The following is a 19,408-nucleotide window of genomic DNA, read 5'->3' on the forward strand; positions in this document are numbered from 1 at the left end:
ATATGAACCCAATTGAAAATTTATGGACTGTTGTGAAACAGAGGAGATGTCAGTAAAACTGGTACCATGACAATTATATTGATATGACATGTGAAAAGTTAATAAAAACTATTCCAAATAGGATAAAAATGTTGACTAAAGCCAAAGGCATGCATACAATGTATTGAATGTACAAATATAATTAGATTATATTAGTACTTGTTCCATTGATCATGAATACGACACTTTGAAATGATGTGGAACGTGTCAAGTTAATAAAAGGTGTCTATACGAGCTATTACATTACACAAAATATTACATGACACTTAATATTTTTAATTTTTTGTGGGGGTTGGGGAAATTACCCACTTACTATATCCAAAAATCCATCTAATGAGTTGAAGGAGTTGCCATTAAGAAATTCTTATAATTTCCCTTTAAATGCTATTTGGCTATCTGTTAGACTTTTGATGCTATTCGGTAAGTGACCAAAGACTTTTGTGGCAGCATAATTTACCCTCTTTTGAGCCAAAGTTAGATTTAACCTTGAATGGTGAAGATCATCCTTTCTCCTAGTGTTGTAGCCATATACACTGCTATTACTTTTGAATTCGTTCGGATTGTTAATAACAAATTTCATAAGTGAATATATATATTGTGAGGCTACAGTGAAGATCTCTAGCTATTTTAATGTCTGCAAGATGATCTTGGATGAGCTCCAGCAATTATTCTGATTACACGCTTTTGTGCAATGAACACTATTTTACTCAATGATGAGTTACCGCAGAATATGATGCCATACGAAAGCAGAGAATGAAAATAGGCGTGGTAAGCTAATTTACTCAGATGTATATCGCCAATTAGCTGAACTCAAACGTTTCAGGAGATCCTCAGTGTGTTCTTTTCCAGTTCAACCCCTCATAAATGCATACACCTAGAAATTTTGAATATTGTACCTTAGCTACCAATTTCTGATCGAAGTCTATATTTATTAATGGTGTCATTCCATTTACTGTGTGGAACTGTATATACTGTGTTTTGTCAAAGTTGAATGAGAGCCCATTTGCAGAGAACCACTTAATGATTTTCTAAAAAACATCGTTTACAGTTTCACCAGTTAATTCTTGTCTGTTTGGTGTGATAGCTATACTTGTATCATAGCCAAAAAGTAACAGCTTTGCATCTTCGTGAATACAGAGGACGGAAGATCGGTATGTGGATGTAAATTTGTAATAAATGTAAAGTTGGGGAAAAATGTCTTTAGTCTAATAATTTCAACAGGTCTGTAATGCTCATTAGATTTCATTCTGTGTAAGAAGTCCTGCAAGTCTTATTGCCTTTCGCTGAAGACAGCAATCTTATATACGAATATTATTACTGATATCTTTTCAACAGGAATTTTTATCCAGCTTAAAATGTTTCTTTGATTTTTATCATTTGTTCTTGTACACAATGAATACTTGACACGGCACACTACACCCTTTCACACGCTCTTTATGATCCAAGTACTTCATTCTTGGTGTTACATATTTCTAAGCTTTCTTTCGATTATCAAGTGCCACTTCAAAACTACCTCCCTAGTTCCGTTAGTCCTGAAAGCAATTTGATCGTCATCTAACAGGTCCTCAATTTTCTTTTCCTTATAACTGCCAAAATGGGCGTATTGTACGTAGCTACTACTAACAGTTCTATTATAACTGTTACTAGCTAACCTAGATTATTCAATTTAAAATGTCAAATTACGGCGTATTTCATCCTGCTGGTGCATTTATACAGACAGTATTGACGGTAGCGTAGTGTGAAATAAGGGAAAACTACTGCACTAATTACACTTAAAAACCAACAAAAGCACCTGGATTAATAATTTCATGTGACTACTGCGCCCATAAACGTGTAGCTATATCCAGAACGTGCTTTCGAACCGACTTAACATAATTTACGTAAAATAAGTTGTAGGTAAAGCAGATAGTAAAATGATATTCGTTGGAAGAATCCCGTGGAAGTAACTGACACTCGTTAAATAGGTGTTTTAGAACTGCTCATAAGACTGTGGCTTTTGTCACGTGAGGGTATTTCAGCGAAAAAATCACGAAGAGAACAGTTGGTGTACATATGTTAGATTAGTATGTACTATAACGATGACGCTCCACGAATGGATCATGATATGTTGGTATACTTTGTGGTAAAATTGCGCGAACCTGCAGGGCGAAATATGCCGAATCTAACAGCCAGACTAGCACAAGCAAAGTGGGTATTGTTGGCCATAATAATTCTAATAGTGACATACGTCGCTTTTAATAAGAGAAACAGATTTCTGAGAATGAACGTTTGTAGTAAAGAATTGCATGCTAGTGTACGATGGAGAGTGGGGAAACTGAAAAAGAAAGGAATTGATTGAGATGTGATGATACAGAAGGCTGTTGAAAACTTACGTGCACAGATAAGAAAGGAAGATGTCCTAATAAGGATCAGTGATGGAGAGGAACATGACGAGAGCATTGACAAGGAGAAGGTGGAGAATGACAGAACAGGTGTCAAGACATCAACAAACAACAACGAGCATCAAAACGGATAATAAAATTATACATATTCAAAAAAGCAGATAAAAATTCTCTTGACACCTTCCTGAGAGAGTTCACTCCTTCCAAATTAGCAATGTCAGTGTAGACCAGATATGGCTTGTATTTAAAGAAATAGTATCGACAGCAATTGAGAGATTTACATTAATTAACTTAACAAACGACGGAGCTGATAGGCCTTGGTTCAGAAAACTGGTCAGAACAAGGTTTCAGAGGCAACGAAACAAGTGTTCCAAGTTTATACGAGCGTAAAATCCTCAAGATTGGCAATCTATTACAGAAACTCGAAATTTGGCACAGACTTCAACGCAAAGTGCTTATAATAGTTTCAACAACGAAACTTTTTCTCGAGAGCAGGCAGAAAATCCAAAGAGTTCCCGTCGTAAGTAAAGTATGCTGGCGGCAAGTCACAATCAATGCCTTCTCTGCGCAATAGCAACGGAAAAACTATAGATGAATGTGCTGCTAAAGCTGAGTTAGTGAACACAGCCTTTCACCAAAGAAGAGGAAGTAAATATTCCAGAATTAGAATCAAAAACAACTGCCAACATGAGTAATTTCGAAACTTCTGGTTACTGAAGCAACTTAAATAAGTTGATAAAATCAAGTCCCCCCCGTCTAGATTGAATACCAGTCAGGTTACTTTCAGACTGTGCTGATGCAGTAGCTCCGTATTTAAAAGTCATATGCAAGGAAAGATACGTACACAAGTACTGTAAAGTTTCGCAGTTCACATCAATATTCAAGAAGGGGAATAGGAATAATCCACTAAATTACAAGCCCATATCATTAACTTCAATATGCAGCAGGATTTTGTATCACACGTTGTATTCGAACATAGTGAATTACTTCGAAGAGAACGATCTATTGACACACATACAACATGGATTTAGAAAACTCAGTTCTTGTGAGACACAAGTAGCTCTTTACTCACACAAAGTGTTGAGTGCTATTAACAAGGGATTTCAAATGGATTCCGTATTTCTATATATCCGGAAGGCTTTTGACACTGTTCCTCACATGCGGCTTCTAATTAAATTGCGTAGGTATTGAAACATGGTCTCAGTTATTCGACTGGATTCGCGATTCCCAATCAGAGAGATCACAGTTCGTAACTGACGGGGACTCATCGAGTAAAAGACAATTAATTTCTGGCTTTCGACAAGGAAGTGTTATGGGCCCTCTGCTGTTCCTTATCTGTATAAACGATTTAGCAGACAATCTCAGCAGCCGTCTTAGGCTGTTGGCAGATGATCTGTCGTTTATCGTTTAGTAATGTCATCAGAAAATTAAAAAAATGCAAAACAATTTACAAAAGACATATGTATGGTGCGAAAATTGGAAATCGACCCGAAATAATGAAAATTATGCTGTCATCCACATGAGTGCTAATGAGTGAGTTAAACTACGGTTACATGATAAATCAATCAAATTTAAAGTCGGTAAATCTAACGAAATACTTAGGAATTACGAACAACGTAAATTGTAAAGACTGCATAGAGAATGTTGTGGTAAAGGCGAACCAAAGACTGCGCTTTATTGGCAGAACAGTTAGAAGATTCAACATATCTGCTAAAGAGACTGCCCACACTCCGTTTGTCTGTCCTCTTTTGGACTACTGCTGGGTGCTGCGTGATCATCAACAGAAAGTATTAATGAAGTACACAGAGAAAGTTCAGAGAAGAGAAGGACATTCCGTATTATCAAAAAAAATTGGAGGGAATGTCACAGACAGGAGACGGGATTTGGGGTGGACATCTTTAAAGAAAAAATGTATTTCTCGTTGCGGCGTGATCTTCTCAGGAAATTTCAATCAGCAACTCTCTCCTCCGAATGCGAAAATATTTTGTTGACGCTGCCCTACATAATGAGGAACGGTCATTATACAAAAATAAGTCAAATCATAGCCTTCACGGAGAGACATAGGTGTTCGTCCTTTCCGCGCGCTGTTCGAGAGTGGAATAATAGAGAATAATGTGGAGTTGGTTCGATGAGCGCTTATGCGTGGCGCTTATGTGTGGTTTGCAGAGTATCGACGTAGATGTAGATTGCGAATTTCCATGTGACTTGAGGGAGTTGTAGTGTATAAAACTGTAAGGGTGGACGGAGATTGGAATACATCCAATAAATAAGGAACGAGGCAGAGTGCAAGGGCTGCTTTGAGGTGAAGAGATTAGCGAACTGTATCAGACCAGACAGAAGACTGATTAAATAAATCGTAGTAAAACTAGTGCAAAAATAAGTCATTTATTCCTGTACTGTATAGTATCTTCTGCTGATAATTTCTTAACGTAAATGTTAACGTGTCTTCACTATCTGCAACGTTGACAGAATCGAAAAGAAATCATAGCATACTGACTTTGAGTGTCATATGTCACCTCTATGGGAAACCTTACCGAGACGTGTTTTCGTTTACCGGAGTGCACTGGAGCTGATATTGCGACCATCTAAGGTAAACCCAGAAACTTTTGGGGCCCGCTTTGGTATTGACGAAATTGTATTAGCGAAATTGTATTAGCATATCTATCTGACAGTAAGCATTATGAAAATAATATGTGCAAGCCAGTGGCGTGAGATCAAAACTTCTTTTGACGTCTTTTGCAGGTCTGAGGGCTGGCCGACGCTATGCTCTCTGGAACGTGGGTCATTTCGCTGGGCGGACTAACGTTGCTGTGTCTGCTGCAGCCTGTCTATTCAGAACAAATCGTTGAGTACCTGCAGTGCGAATTCTGCGGGAAACACGCCGTAAATGTAGATGCCCTTTTATTTGGGTATTACAATTTAATTAACGCACTAATTGAGGACGAAACGTTATCGTTGCTCCATGTTCTGCACATGATGTACTTCATATTTAGCGTGGTAAGGATCATTCCTCTAAGTAGTTGTAAAATATAGTTTCTGCTGAGCATTAGTTGTGTATATGTTCTGTTGGGCAAGGTGGTATTCTAGGCCAAAAGTAGTACACTAGTAACAAATGGTGGCCTTTAACGGTTCAGAAAAGTTCTAAGACTGTACCTGTAAACACAGTACTGTATGGCAGTGACTCATAGACTGCGAAAACCGGGAAAGAAGACAATCTAAGTGTTTGAAATGTGGTGCTATAAGAGAATGTTGAAAGTTAGGTAAACTGGTAAGATGTGAAATGAAGAACTTTATTATAATTCCAGTCTTGGAACATAATGTTTATTTGTAATCAGACTATTAATTTCGGTCGGTAATGACCATCTTCAGATCTAGAAAATACAAGCACATAGAGACAGCCTAATTTACAAACGCACTCCTAACTGTACGAACCTAAAGCAGAAAACACTACAAAACAAGTGAACAGGATATCCTTACCTGTGATCTACATCTACATGTCTATATATATACTCCACTAGCCATCAAGCGGTGTGTGGCGGAGGGCACTATTCGCGCCAAAGTCCTATCCCCCCCCACCCCCCACCCCTGTGTTCCACTCATGAACCGCGCGAGAGAAAAACGACTGTCTGAACGCCTCAGTACCAGCTGTAATTTCCCTTATCTTTGAATGGTGATCATTGCGCAGTATGAAAGTTGGTGGTAATAATATATGCTCTACATCGTCGGTGAAGAATGGATTTAGGAAATTAGTGAGCAGCCCCTTCCGTTTAGCGCGTCGTCTATCTGCAAATGTGCCCCACTTCAAACTTTCTACGAGATCTGTAACGCTCTCGCGATGGGTAAAGGTACCAGTCACGAATCTTGCAGCTTTTCTTTGGACCTTCTCAATCTCTTGAATAAGACCCACCTGGTAAGTGTCTCATACAGACGAAAAATACTCTAATACTGGACGAACTAAAGTTATGTAAGCAATTTCCTTTGTTGAAGGACTGCAACGCTTCAGGTACAGTCACGTACAAGTTCAGTCAAAATCATTAGCCATATTGGATTCGGCAGACAAATAAAATTGCGTTTCGTAGAGAGCACCACTGAAAGAAACGTAAGAAGAGAGACCCAGGTTCATCGCCGTGCAGCAGGAAGACAAGTGCCCAACTGCACGTCAAATAAACGCACATGGACGGAATCTACGTAAATCTTTGCATATTGTTCTGCACCGCTTGAAATGAAATTAATTCTTGTCGTCCCTTACGGTAGTTGCAGTATTCTTCCGGGAAAGACTAGTTTCCCCTCCCTACCAGCGCTGCTTGCTTTTCGTTTTGCAGACGCACTGTATCTCACCAACATTTATTGTCCGTTTTCATTATGTGAGTGCGCAAAATTATTTCACCGACATTGTGTTTCATATACGGAGTTATTTTCAATTTATTAAACGAGTACTGGTTTTCAGTTGTTAAGTGACCTAATGTGTAAAAAAGTTCAACAGCTGGAGTTGTGAACTGTCTACCACACTGAAGAGAAGGTCCAAAGCGTAACATGCTGTTAATATGTATTTGAAAATGTTAATTTCACTGTCTCTTCCATCTGAATCTACGTGGCTTCTCTGCAAATCACACTTAAGTACTTGACAGAGGGCTCATCGATCTAGCTTCACACTAATTCCCTATTATTCCACTCTCCAACACTTATATCCTTCAGTACGAGCTCTGATGTATGTTATTATTATAGCCGTTTCTCCCTATGTAGGCAGGATTCAACAAAATATTTTCGCATTCGGAGCAGTAAGCTGGCGGTCGAAATTGCTTGAGAAGATCCCGCCGCAACAAAGTTTTAATGATTTCTGCACCAAATCCTGTATCATGTTCGTGACTATATCTCACCTATTTCTTGATAGTGCAAAGCGTGCTCTCCTTCTTCGAACGTGCTCGATGTAGTCCATTAATCCTGCCCGGCGAGGATCCGACACCACACAGCGGTACTGCAAAAGAGTACGTCTGTTGCATCTTCTAAGTCTTGTGCTAATAAAACGCAGTCTTAGGTTCGCCGCCCCCAAAATATTTTCTATGTGCTGTTTCCAATTTATGTTGTTCGTAACTGTAATTCCTGGGTATTTAGTTGAATTTACGGCCCCGTAGATTTGACTGATTTATCATGTAACCGCAGTTTAATCGATTCCTTTTAGCAGGGGTTGAAAATACTGCTTCAGTTGTAAATTACTTTGTTTTCACACGACCGGTTTAAGACTGTTATAAGACCGTCCTCAGGTGTCGTACTAGAAATAACCAAAGACGGGAGATAATTTTCAATTTTCAAACTTAAAAAAAAAAAATGTTTGTTTTTCATGTGTGTTGCGGCGAGTGACAAATAATCTCCCGTCTTTTGTTATTTCCAGTACGACCCCTGAGGATGGGCTTATAATAGTCTGAAACCGGTTGTGTGAAAATAAAGTAATTTGCAACCGAAGCGGTATTTTCAACCTCTGCTATGATGCTCAGTTGCGGATGTTCTGACAACAGGATTGTTTGGATTCCTTTTAGTTATCGTGTGGATGACTTCACACTTTATTTATGGTCAATTGCCAATTTTCTCGATTTCTAAATCATTTTGGAATTTTTTTAATCATCTGATGAGTTTATTAGAGGATAAACTACAGAATCATCTACAAACAACCTAAGGCGGCTGCTCAGACTGTCGCGTAAATCGTTCACTTAGATAAGGAACAGCAGACGGCATATAACACTACCTTGGGGGAACACCAAAAATCATTTTCGTTTTAGTCGATGACAGCCGCACCTTCGAGACGATATTCAATAAGAAAGCAGTTTAATTCCAAGCCACTTGTGAAGTACAATGTCAAAGGCCTTCTGAAAATCTAACAATAGAAATCAGCTTGAAATTTCTTGTCAATAGCACTCAACACTTGGCGTGAGTAAGAAGCTAGTTGTGTTTCACAAGAACGATGTTATCTGAATCCGTGTTGACTACGTGTCAACAGACCGTTCTCTTGATTTATCAGAGTCTGGCAATCAACAAACCCACGCGTGCCACCCTCTCAAAAATTGTTCAAATGTGTGTGAATTCCTAAGGGACCAAACTGTTGAGGTCGTCGGTCCCTAGACTTACACACTACACAAACTAAGTTATGCTAAGAACAAGACACACACCCGTACCAGAGGGAGAACACGAACCTCCCGCGCGAGGGGCCGGGCAATTCGTGACATGGCGTCTCAAACCACGCGGCCACTCTGCGCGACTCCACCCTCTACCCTCTAAACCTTCCCCCCTCCCCTTTTCCCGTTAAACCACGATATATTCCTTAATACGCATTTAATATTTGTTCCTAACCTACTTAATTTAACTGTAAGCGTAAGTTTTACGCTATTAAAAAACTGTTTTTAGTAAATTATGATTTTCCAATACCAGGAACGTGGTTTTCGAGGTATATGATTTCTTCCCCTAATATTGCTTGGTTCAGTGGACTGTTAATTGTGTTTGCTTTGTATATTTTAGCTGCAGCAGCTGCTGAGGGCAGACCTTACTCATATCGTCATTGGTATTGGCAGTATGCTGAAGAGAGTAAGTACTTCTTTCGAGCTGAGCCATCCACTTTGAAATACCAGTCCACTTAGATCAACAGTTTTTCTTTCTTAGGTGGCTGCTGAAGAGAGTTACGTCAGACCATTGAGGGAAGCAGGGATGGCTGTTCTTGATACAGTAGACTGCATACTTCAGAAAGTGAAATTCGTAAGTTTTGCATCACGCCTAATGCCGTTATTTTCCCTTATATCACTTTGTGCCTGGCTGACAGTATGAGAAACACGCGAAAGCAAATAAAAAAAAGAAAATAAAACAAAAAAAGAGCAAGACTCGCCGCTAGGAAAGCACGTGGATGGGACGGAATCGATAGATGTGATGTACGACAAAAATATGATTACAACTTCATAAAAATTGGATGATATATTTAAAAGAAACAGCTTTGCAAATAGATCAAATCAATAAAGCGCTCGTTCAACTCTGGCCCTTATGCAAGTAGTTATTCGGTTTGGCACAGACTAACAGAATTTTTGGGTGTCGTCCTGAGAGAGGTCGATTGATTTCCGTCTAATTGGAGCATTAGACAGTCAAAGTCCCTAATGACCCGAACGTTCTCAATTGGGGAAAGATCTAGTGACCTTGTCGTCCAATGTGGTTTTTATTTTTTTGGGTGTCCTCCTGAGGGACGTCGTGGTGATTTCCATCTAAATGGCGCGTTAGATAGTCAAAGCCCCTAATGATCCGAACGTTCTCAGTTTCTGAGAGATCCAGTGACCTTGCCGGCCAATGTGGTGTTTGACAGGCACGAAGACAAGCGGTAGAAAAGCTCTCCTTGTGCGGGTGGCAGTTGTCTTTCTGAAATTCAAGCCCAGTATGGCTTGCCATGAAGGACAATAAACACTGCGTAGAATCTCATCAATGTAGCACTGTTCTGTAAGAGTGCCGTGGATGACAACCAAAGGGGGTCGTACTACGAAGAGAAATGGCACCCCAGACCATCCCTCCTGGTTGTTGAATCACATGTCGGACGACATCCCATGGTTATCTGGGGTGTCTGCAACACGTCTTTGGCCTGTTGTAAGGTGGCTTAACTATTCATGTAGCGCCACCCTACATATTTTATTCATATTTCTTTGCTCTAATACACTCCTGGAAATGGAAAAAAGAACACATTGACACCGGTGTGTCAGACCCACCATACTTGCCCCGGACACTGCGAGAGGGCTGTACAAGCAATGATCACACGCACGGCACAGCGGACACACCAGGAACCGCGGTGTTGGCCGTCGAATGGCGCTAGCTGCGCAGCATTTGTGCACCGCCGCCGTCAGTGTCAGCCAGTTTGCCGTGGCATACGGAGCTCCATCGCAGTCTTTAACACTGGTAGCATGCCGCGACAGCGTGGACGTGAACCGTATGTGCAGTTGACGGACTTTGAGCGAGGGCGTATAGTGGGCATGCGGGAGGCCGGGTGGACGTACCGCCGAATTGCTCAACACGTGGGGCGTGAGGTCTTCACAGTACATCGATGTTATCGCCAGTGGTCGGCGGAAGGTGCACGTGCCCGTCGACCTGGGACCGGACCGCAGCGACGCACGGATGCACGCCAAGACCGTAGGATCCTACGCAGTGCCGTAGGGGACCGCACCGCCACTTCCCAGCAAATTAGGGACACTGTTGCTCCTGGGGTATCGGCGAGGACCATTCGCAACCGTCTCCATGAAGCTGGGCTACGGTCCCGCACACCGTTAGGTCGTCTTCCGCTCACGCCCCAACATCGTGCAGCCCGCCTCCAGTGGTGTCGCGACAGGCGTGAATGGAGCGACGAATGGAGACGTGTCGTCTTCAGCGATGAGAGTCGCTTCTGCCTTGGTGCCAATGATGGTCGTATGCGTGTTTGGCGCCGTGCAGGTGAGCGCCACAATCAGGACTGCATACGACCGAGGCACACAGGGCCAACACCCGGCATCATGGTGTGGGGAGCGATCTCCTACACTGGCCGTACACCACTGGAGATCGTCGAGGGGACACCGAATAGTGCACGGTACATCCAAACCGTCATCGAACCCATCGTTCTACCATTCCTAGACCGGCAAGGGAACTTGCTGTTCCAACAGGACAATGCACGTCCGCATGTATCCCGTGCCACCCAACGTGCTCTAGAAGGTGTAAGTCAACTACCCTGGCCAGCAAGATCTCCGGATCTGTCCTCCATTGAGCATGTTTGGGACTGGATGAAGCGTCGTCTCACGCGGTCTGCACGTCCAGCACGAACGCTGGTCCAACTGAGGCACCAGGTGGAAATGGCATGGCAAGCCGTTCCACAGGACTACAGCCAGCATCTCTACGATCGTCTCCATGGGAGAATAGCAGCCTGCATTGCTGCGAAAGGTGGATATACACTGTACTAGTGCCGACATTGTGCATGCTCTGTTGCCTGTGTCTATGTGCCTGTGGTTCTGTCAGTGTGATCATGTGATGTATCTGACCCCAGGAATGTGTCAATAAAGTTTCCCCTTCCTGGGACAATTAATTCACGGTGTTCTTATTTCAATTTCCAGGAGTGTAGTACTTGCCCGGTCTATCAATGTAATGAAAAGGTAGCTTTTCATAATTTGTGTTACTACTTGCAGAATGCATACGTAATTCCATATGTTGCCTACAGTCAAACTAGGAACTGAATTCACTGTTCACTTCAGTTAGTGAGAAGCCTCATTTTTTACATTAATTCACCACAGCAGCCTAGCAGACAGAGACGATGGACACAAGCATTCGACCTTCGCATTAGCCATAACTAAGTGGTCTTCAGCACCGACGCTGCCTCCACGCTTGCGCTTTCCCCGACTCAAGGCAGGCCATGTTAACACGACAGCATATAATGTGCCGGGCAGCTAGAAAACGCCCGTGCAAAGGCGCCATGCCTACGTGGAGCAATCTCTCCTTTATGTAAGAAAAGTCGCGGTTGGAAATTTTCCGTCGGAGCTTCAAGACAACAGCATCGCAACGGCTGCTACGGAACGTGGCTAGAAAGTCTGTTAGCTTCTGCTCGTGCCTCTGTTCACAAAATAAATGGGAGTTCTCGCTGTTGCTGGCACTCTGACGAAAGCTTGAAATTTCATCGGAGCGTTGGTCGCACCTCGACAAAATGTGCCTAGAGATTATAGTGTTCGGAATATTACTGTTATTGGCGGATGACTAGGAGCATTTTTAAAAGTGGAGAAAGAAGTCAAGAATTGATATTGTGACACTCTGCCTTCTGTTTCCGTGAACGGCGGTCATGCTGCCATCCTCGCGGGCTGCTCACGAAAGACGGGGCCAGTACCCTACCAACTGCCGCTCACAGCTGGCGCGCACGCAACCCGGTACTGGAAGTTTATTAGGCGAGATTTGGCCAGTAATGCTTTCCCGTGGAATAGTTAACTTCGTGGAATTAGTCGTTTCGGTAACTGATGACCGCTCTTAGTTGCCTGACTTACAAGACGCACTTTGCATCTCTGTGAACTATCAATTAGGGCGGTTCACAAACAACAACTCAAGTACACATGTTATTCCAAACGTTATCGTGGAAGTAGGGGCCAGGAGGTGCTGGTGAGATAACACACACTGCTCAAGATATCTTTTTATTTTAAACTTTCTCAGTAATAACATTTTAAGTCTAGCATTTCTTGAACAAAAAATTATAATTTCAAAACAATTTCAAATAGCTTGATAATTTTCATTATGAAAAGGAGATTACCAGGTATGACATTAACAATTTGGCAATAATGAGATTTAACACACACACACACACACACACACACACACACATATATATATATATATATATATATATATATATATATATATATATATATATATATATATGGTGAGTCACCTAACGTTACCGCTGGATATATTTCGTAAACCACATCAAATACTGACGAATCGATTCCACAGACCGAACGTGAGGAGAGGGGCTAGTGTAATTGGTTAATACGAACCACAAAAAAATGCACGGAGTATGTTTTTCAACACAAACCTACGTTTTTTTAAATGGAACCCCGTTAGGTTTGTTAGCACATCTGAACATATAAACAAATACGTAATCAGTGCCGTTTGTTGCATTGTAAAATGTTAATTACATCCGGAGCTTTTGTAACCTAAAGTTGACGTTTGAGTACCACTCCTCCGCTGTTCGATCGTGTGTATCGGAGAGCACCGAATTACGTAGGGATCCAAAGGGAACGGTGATGGACCTTAGGTACAGAAGAGACTGGAACAGCACATTACGTTCACATGCTAACACCTTTTTATTGGTCTTTTTCACTGACGCACATGTACATTACCATGAGGGGTGAGGTACACGTACACACGTGGTTTCCGTTTTCAATTACGGAGTGGAATAGAATGTGTCCCGACATGTCAGGACAATAGATGTTCAATGTGGTGGCCATCATTTGCTGCACACAATTGAAATCTACTCTCCGCAGTACATCTGGTGTAATGTCGCCGCAGGCTGCCACAATACGTTGTTTCATATCCTCTGGGGTTGTAGGCACATCACGGTACACATTCTCCTTTAACGTACCCCACAGAAAGAAGTCCAGAGGTGTAAGATCAGGAGAACGGGCTGGCCAATTTATGCGTCCTCCACGTCCTATTAAATGCCCGTCGAACATCCTGTCAGGGGTCAGCCTAGTGTTAATTGCGGAATGTGCAGGTGCACCATCATGCTGATACCACATACGTCGACGCGTTTCCAGTGGGACATTTTCGAGCAACGTTGACAGATCATTCTGCAGAAACGCGATGTATGTTGCAGCTGTTTGGGCCCCTGCAATGAAGTGAGGACCAATGAGGTGGTCGCCAATTATTCCGCACCATACATTTACGGTCCACTGTCGCTGTCGCTCTACCTGTCTGAGCCAGCGGGGATTGTCCACGGACCAGTAATGCATGTTCCGTAGATTCACTGCCCCGCTTCATAGGTAAACAGGTAGAACTGCAACGCAGACCGATGACCGTAGCAGTCTGGTCCCTTTGATCCCCCCCAAACTGCAACGCATTCTCTGTTAATGCCCATTGACAGAATTGCACTCGATGATTAATGTCATCACCATGTAATTGCTGATGTAGCGACACATGAAACGGGTGAAAGCGGTGACGATGCAGTATGCGCATGACACTACTTTGACTCAGTCCACCGGCTCTCGCAATGTCCCGTGTACTCATGTGTGGGTTCATGGCAACAGCAGCTAACACACCAACTGCACCCGCTTCTCCTGTGACGGGCCTGTTACGGACCCGTTTGCGTGCTACGACCATACCTGTTGCATACAGTTGGCGGTAGATGTTTTGCAATGTGCGGCACGTTGGATGCTCTGTGTCCGAGTACCGTTCTGCATACACCCTGCAGGCTTCAGCTGCATTTCGCCGACACTCGCCATAGATGAGTATCATCTCCGCCTTTTCAGAGTTCGAATACACCATGGTCACAGTTCCTACAACACTACACTATCACAGACGCCTGGTAACACGGTGTACTACAGTTGGTCTGCGTGCGGAGACGAATGCAGAGTAACAATAGCAGCAGGCGCTACATGTGGACACTGCGACAGCTAGACCAAACCACAACAGTGCACTACAGCCGCACTCGTAAACACGGTCGTCATTGTAAACATGTCCCTGCAGATGCTGCTTGCCGACCGTGGCCCGTGTTTGTTACAACACGCAACTGAACGTCGGAGGTTTCAAGCGTCAACTTTAGGTTACAATATCTCCGGATGTAATTAACATTTTACAATGCAACAAACGGCACTGATTACGTATTTGTTTATATGTTCGGATGTGCTAACAAAACTAACGTGGTTCCTTTTAAAAAGACGTAGGTTTGTGTTAAAAAACATACTTCCGTGCATTTTTGTATGGTTTGTATTAAACAATTACACTAGCCCTCTCCTCACGTTCGGTCTGTGGAATCGATTCGTCAGTATTTGATGTGGTTTACGAAATATATCCAGCGTTAACGTTAGGTGACTCACCCTGTATATACAGCATGTTGAACGAGCGAGGTGGCGCAGTGGTTAGCACACTGGACTCGCATTCGGGAGGACGACGGTTCAATCCCGTCTCCGGCGATCCTGATTTAGGTTTTCCGTGATTTCCTTAAATCGCTTCAGGCAAATGCCGGGATGGTTCCTTTGAAAGGGCACGGCCGATTTCCTTCCCCATCCTTCCCTCACCCGAGCTTGCGCTCCGTCTCTAATGACCTCGTTGTCGACGGGACGTTAAACACTAATCTCCTCCTCCTCCTATATAGGGTGTTACAAAAAAAGGTACGGTCAAACTTTCCGGAAACATTCCTCACACACAAATAAAGAAAAGATGTTATGTGGACATGTGTCCGCAAACGCTTAATTTCCATGTTACAGCTCATTTTAGTTTCGGCAGTATGTAGTGTACTTCCTCGATTCACCGCCAGTTGGCCCAGTTGAAGGAAGGTGATGTTGACTTCGGTGCTTGTGTTCACATGCGACTCATTGCTCTACAGTACTAGCATCAAGCACATCAGTACGTAGCATCGACGGGTTATTGTTCATCACGAACGTGCTTTTGCAGTCAGTGCAATGTTTACAAATGCGGAGTTGGCAGATGCCCATTTGATGTATGGATTAGCACGGGGCAATAGCCGTGCCGCGGTACGTTTATATCGAGACAGATTTCAAGAACGAAGGTGTCCCGACAGGAAGACGTTCGAAGCAATTGATCGGCGTCTTAGGGGGCACGGAACATTCCAGCCTATGACTCGTGACTGGGGAAGACCTAGAAAGACGAGTACACCTGCTATGGACGAGGCAATTCTTCGTGCAGTTGACGATAACCCTAATGTCAGCGTCAGAGAAGTAGCTGCTGTAAAAGGTAACGTTGACCACGTCACTGTATGGAGAGTGCTACGGGAGAACCAGTTGTTTCCGTACCATGTACAGCGTGTGCTGGCACTATCAGCAGCTGATTGGCCTCCACGGGTACACTTCTGCGAATGGTTCATCCAACAATGTATCAATCCTCATTTCAGTGCAAATGTTCTCTTTACGGATGAGGCTTCATTCCAACGTGATCAAATTGTAAATTTTCACAATCAATATGTGTGGGCTGACGAGAATCCGCACGCAATTTTGCAACCGCGTCATCAACACAGATTTTCTGTGAACGTTTGGGCAGGCATTGTTGGTGATGTCTTGATTGGGCCCCATGTTCTTACACGTACGCTCAATGGAGCACGTTATCACGATTTCATACGGAATACTCTGCCTGTGCTGCTAGAACATGTGCCTTTAAAAGTACGACACAGCCTGTGGTTTATGCACGATGGAGCACCTGTACATTTCAGTCGAAGTGTTCGTACGCTTCTCAACAACAGATTCGGTGACCGATGGATTTGCAGAGGCGGACCAATTCCATGGCCTCCACGCTCTTCTGACCTCGACCCTCTTGACTTTCATTTATAGGGGCATTTGAAAGCTCTTGACTACGCAACCCCGGTACCAAATGCAGAGTCTCTTCGTGCTCGTATTGTGGACGGCTGTGATACAATACGCCATTCTCCAGGGTTGCATCAGCGCATCAAGGATTCCATGGGACGGAGTGCGGATGCATGTATCCTTGCTAACGGAGGACATTTTGAACATTTTCTGTAACAAAGTGTTTGAAGTCACGCTGGTACGTTGTGTTGCTGTGTGTTTCCATTCCATGATTAATTTGATTTGAAGAGAAGTAATAAAATTAGCTCTAACATGGAAAGTAAGCGTTTCCTGACACATGTCAACATAACATATTTTCTTTCTTTGTGTGTGAGGAATGTTTCCTGAAAGTTTGGCCGTAGCTTTTTGTAACACCCTGTATAACTAACTCTGTTACATAAAGACAATACTCAACTTCTCACACTCCACCCCAGCGCCGGGAACACGTCGCACTTCCAAATGCTCGTCAGAGCCAACCGCTGCCAGTGGTTTTCAACGGCCGATAAGAAGGCATACGGTCCCGCGCGCTGGTCTCCTGCACCACGGCTTGTAAGATTCATAAGCCACGTAAATGCGGGTAAGGCAGACTCAGCCCCTGACAGCCTAGAGGTCGGCCAAAGTACGTGGCGAGCAGTTGCCGACCCCAAACAGCAGGGCCCCGCTCGCCCCACCACCGCTCGGTCACCGCCCAGTACGTACTCCTCCATCGTCACGCTATAATACTACCGTCTGCCACTGCTGTACCATAACCTTAAAACTGGAAACAGGTTGTGAAATAAAACTATTTTGTTAAAGCAATTATGGTATATAGCAACTGAGCAGTGTTACCCTCTGAGAGGAATTTTGTTATGTTGACCGTGTCGTACCTAACGGAGGTGGCCTATCGGAAATGAAAGTCAGAATTACGTAAATATTTGAACAGTAACAAACAAATTTTTGCCTATGTGCACTGTTTAACTGATAAAGAAAACGGTCGCCAGCCTAACTAGGCAAGAGAATGATTAGCATTTTCGTTCAAGAAAATAGTTATTAGTAACTTTAACGGATAAACACAACCTGTACTTGGCCACACGCGAGTGCAATGAACTCTGACACATACATATGTTTACGTTAAGATTGAAGCTAACAACTGGAGCAGCACAAACTATTTGCAAAATTATAACAGATACCGAAACACACTCTTACTTTCAGGGCTTATACAAACTGAATGGTCTTTATAACGTTATTATTACTATTCACTGCAGAATACGTAATTGGATATAGGTTATGCCTCTTTCAGTTAAATACTTTACTATTAAAAATGAAAGTTAATTGGAATCCACTAACAGGTTGCTTCTCACTATAATTTGAATAAAGAAATTATGGTTTTCATAATTAGTGGTCTTTCCGTTATTTGTTACAAAACATTAACACACTAGACAAACTGTGGATCCTGTTATACTGTTAATATGCACTTATAATACACAAGAGAGACACACACTTAGTAAACATGAGTATATAACGTTTCACAACTGCAGTTTTCCACTTTTACTACAGTGAGACACAGAATTAACAAATATGTAACATACTGGCTCACCTTCTGCGATTTACAACAGGCAGTAATGTGATCATTCACCAAGCAAAACTTTATAAGCCTCAATCTTAAGAACTTTTAATTTTGAAGTAGGCATCAGCACATTAATAAGCAGTTTTACTAGGAAAATTATTTTCAGCGAGCTACATTAACTTTAACTTTCTTTTTACTATGTTCAAGAGGCATCGATTAGCAAAACACTGGGATTTATTGTTATTTCAGTAGGGACACTCGATAATCACTTTAGTTCAAACGGAGAGGAACCTGAGAGGTGTTATGATGAGGAGAAGAATGAAGGTAGGTACATAAATTCCGATATAAATTACCTTGTATTTCAACACATTAGCACATCCATTAAGCTGATCCTTCACTGCACATCATTATAGTATTACGTTACAGTGATTGCGCAACGTGGTGGCAACTGCATGTTGGTAGGTGGATTCGCAGACAGAATTGCTGGACTCTGGCCCTTCTTGGTGGCGATGATGAATACCAAATCCAGAATCGTTCCAGCTATTTATCCATCCATCCGAGGCATTGGACAGTAGCAGAAATAGCCTCTCTCGGAACCAGGACAATATGCATCTTTTACATGGCAGTGCACGGTTTGGTAGCTCGTCCCCGACTCGTAGCTCGTCTCCGACTCGTAGCTCGTCCCCGACTCGTAGCTCGTCCCCGACTGACTCTTGTTCCACCTTTTCTACATAGGCCAACCACAATTCACACAGTTCCGTTCCCGAGGGGAACCACTACACGTTTTACATACAAACTAACTAAGAACCCTAAGTGAGGATCAGCAGTTTACATAACAGCAACCAAATGCATTAAATAAAACAAAACATTTACACATATTGACATCTCTACAAAAAATTATTCACACAAAATTACAATTATATACAGTAAGTTTCGTTCCCTCCAAATGGGACAAAGAATTTAAATGACAGATACATTACATTGCATAGAACCAAACCATGACATCAAAGTTTGTATAAAGAAAGCAGTATATAATTTTGTGTTATATATTCAATCAAACACATTTACAGAAGCTCAAAAATGTAATTTTAAATAAAACAAAAGCAAAATAAATCAGTAGAGTATTAGAGCTATGGTGTTACAACGCGACAGAACACTTGCTCCACCCCCGCCAGAGGGCGGTTGCGATCCAAACAGCGCGCCAAACGCAAAGCGCCACCGCAGACACTAGACGCGAAGCGAAAGCACTCCGCCTGGCGCGCTTTTCGAAGAGCCGGACACAACTACGGCTCACTCTGACCGGTGTTTGTTCTTCCGAGGTCACTTTTCATTTGCACTTTCTGATATGTCCTTCACTTAGCCATTGGTTACATATTGGGAATCCATCCTGAGACTTGTTTCATTACCTTTTA

Source organism: Schistocerca nitens, chromosome 7, assembly GCF_023898315.1.
Source record: "Schistocerca nitens isolate TAMUIC-IGC-003100 chromosome 7, iqSchNite1.1, whole genome shotgun sequence".
Lineage (NCBI taxonomy): Eukaryota > Metazoa > Arthropoda > Insecta > Orthoptera > Acrididae > Schistocerca > Schistocerca nitens.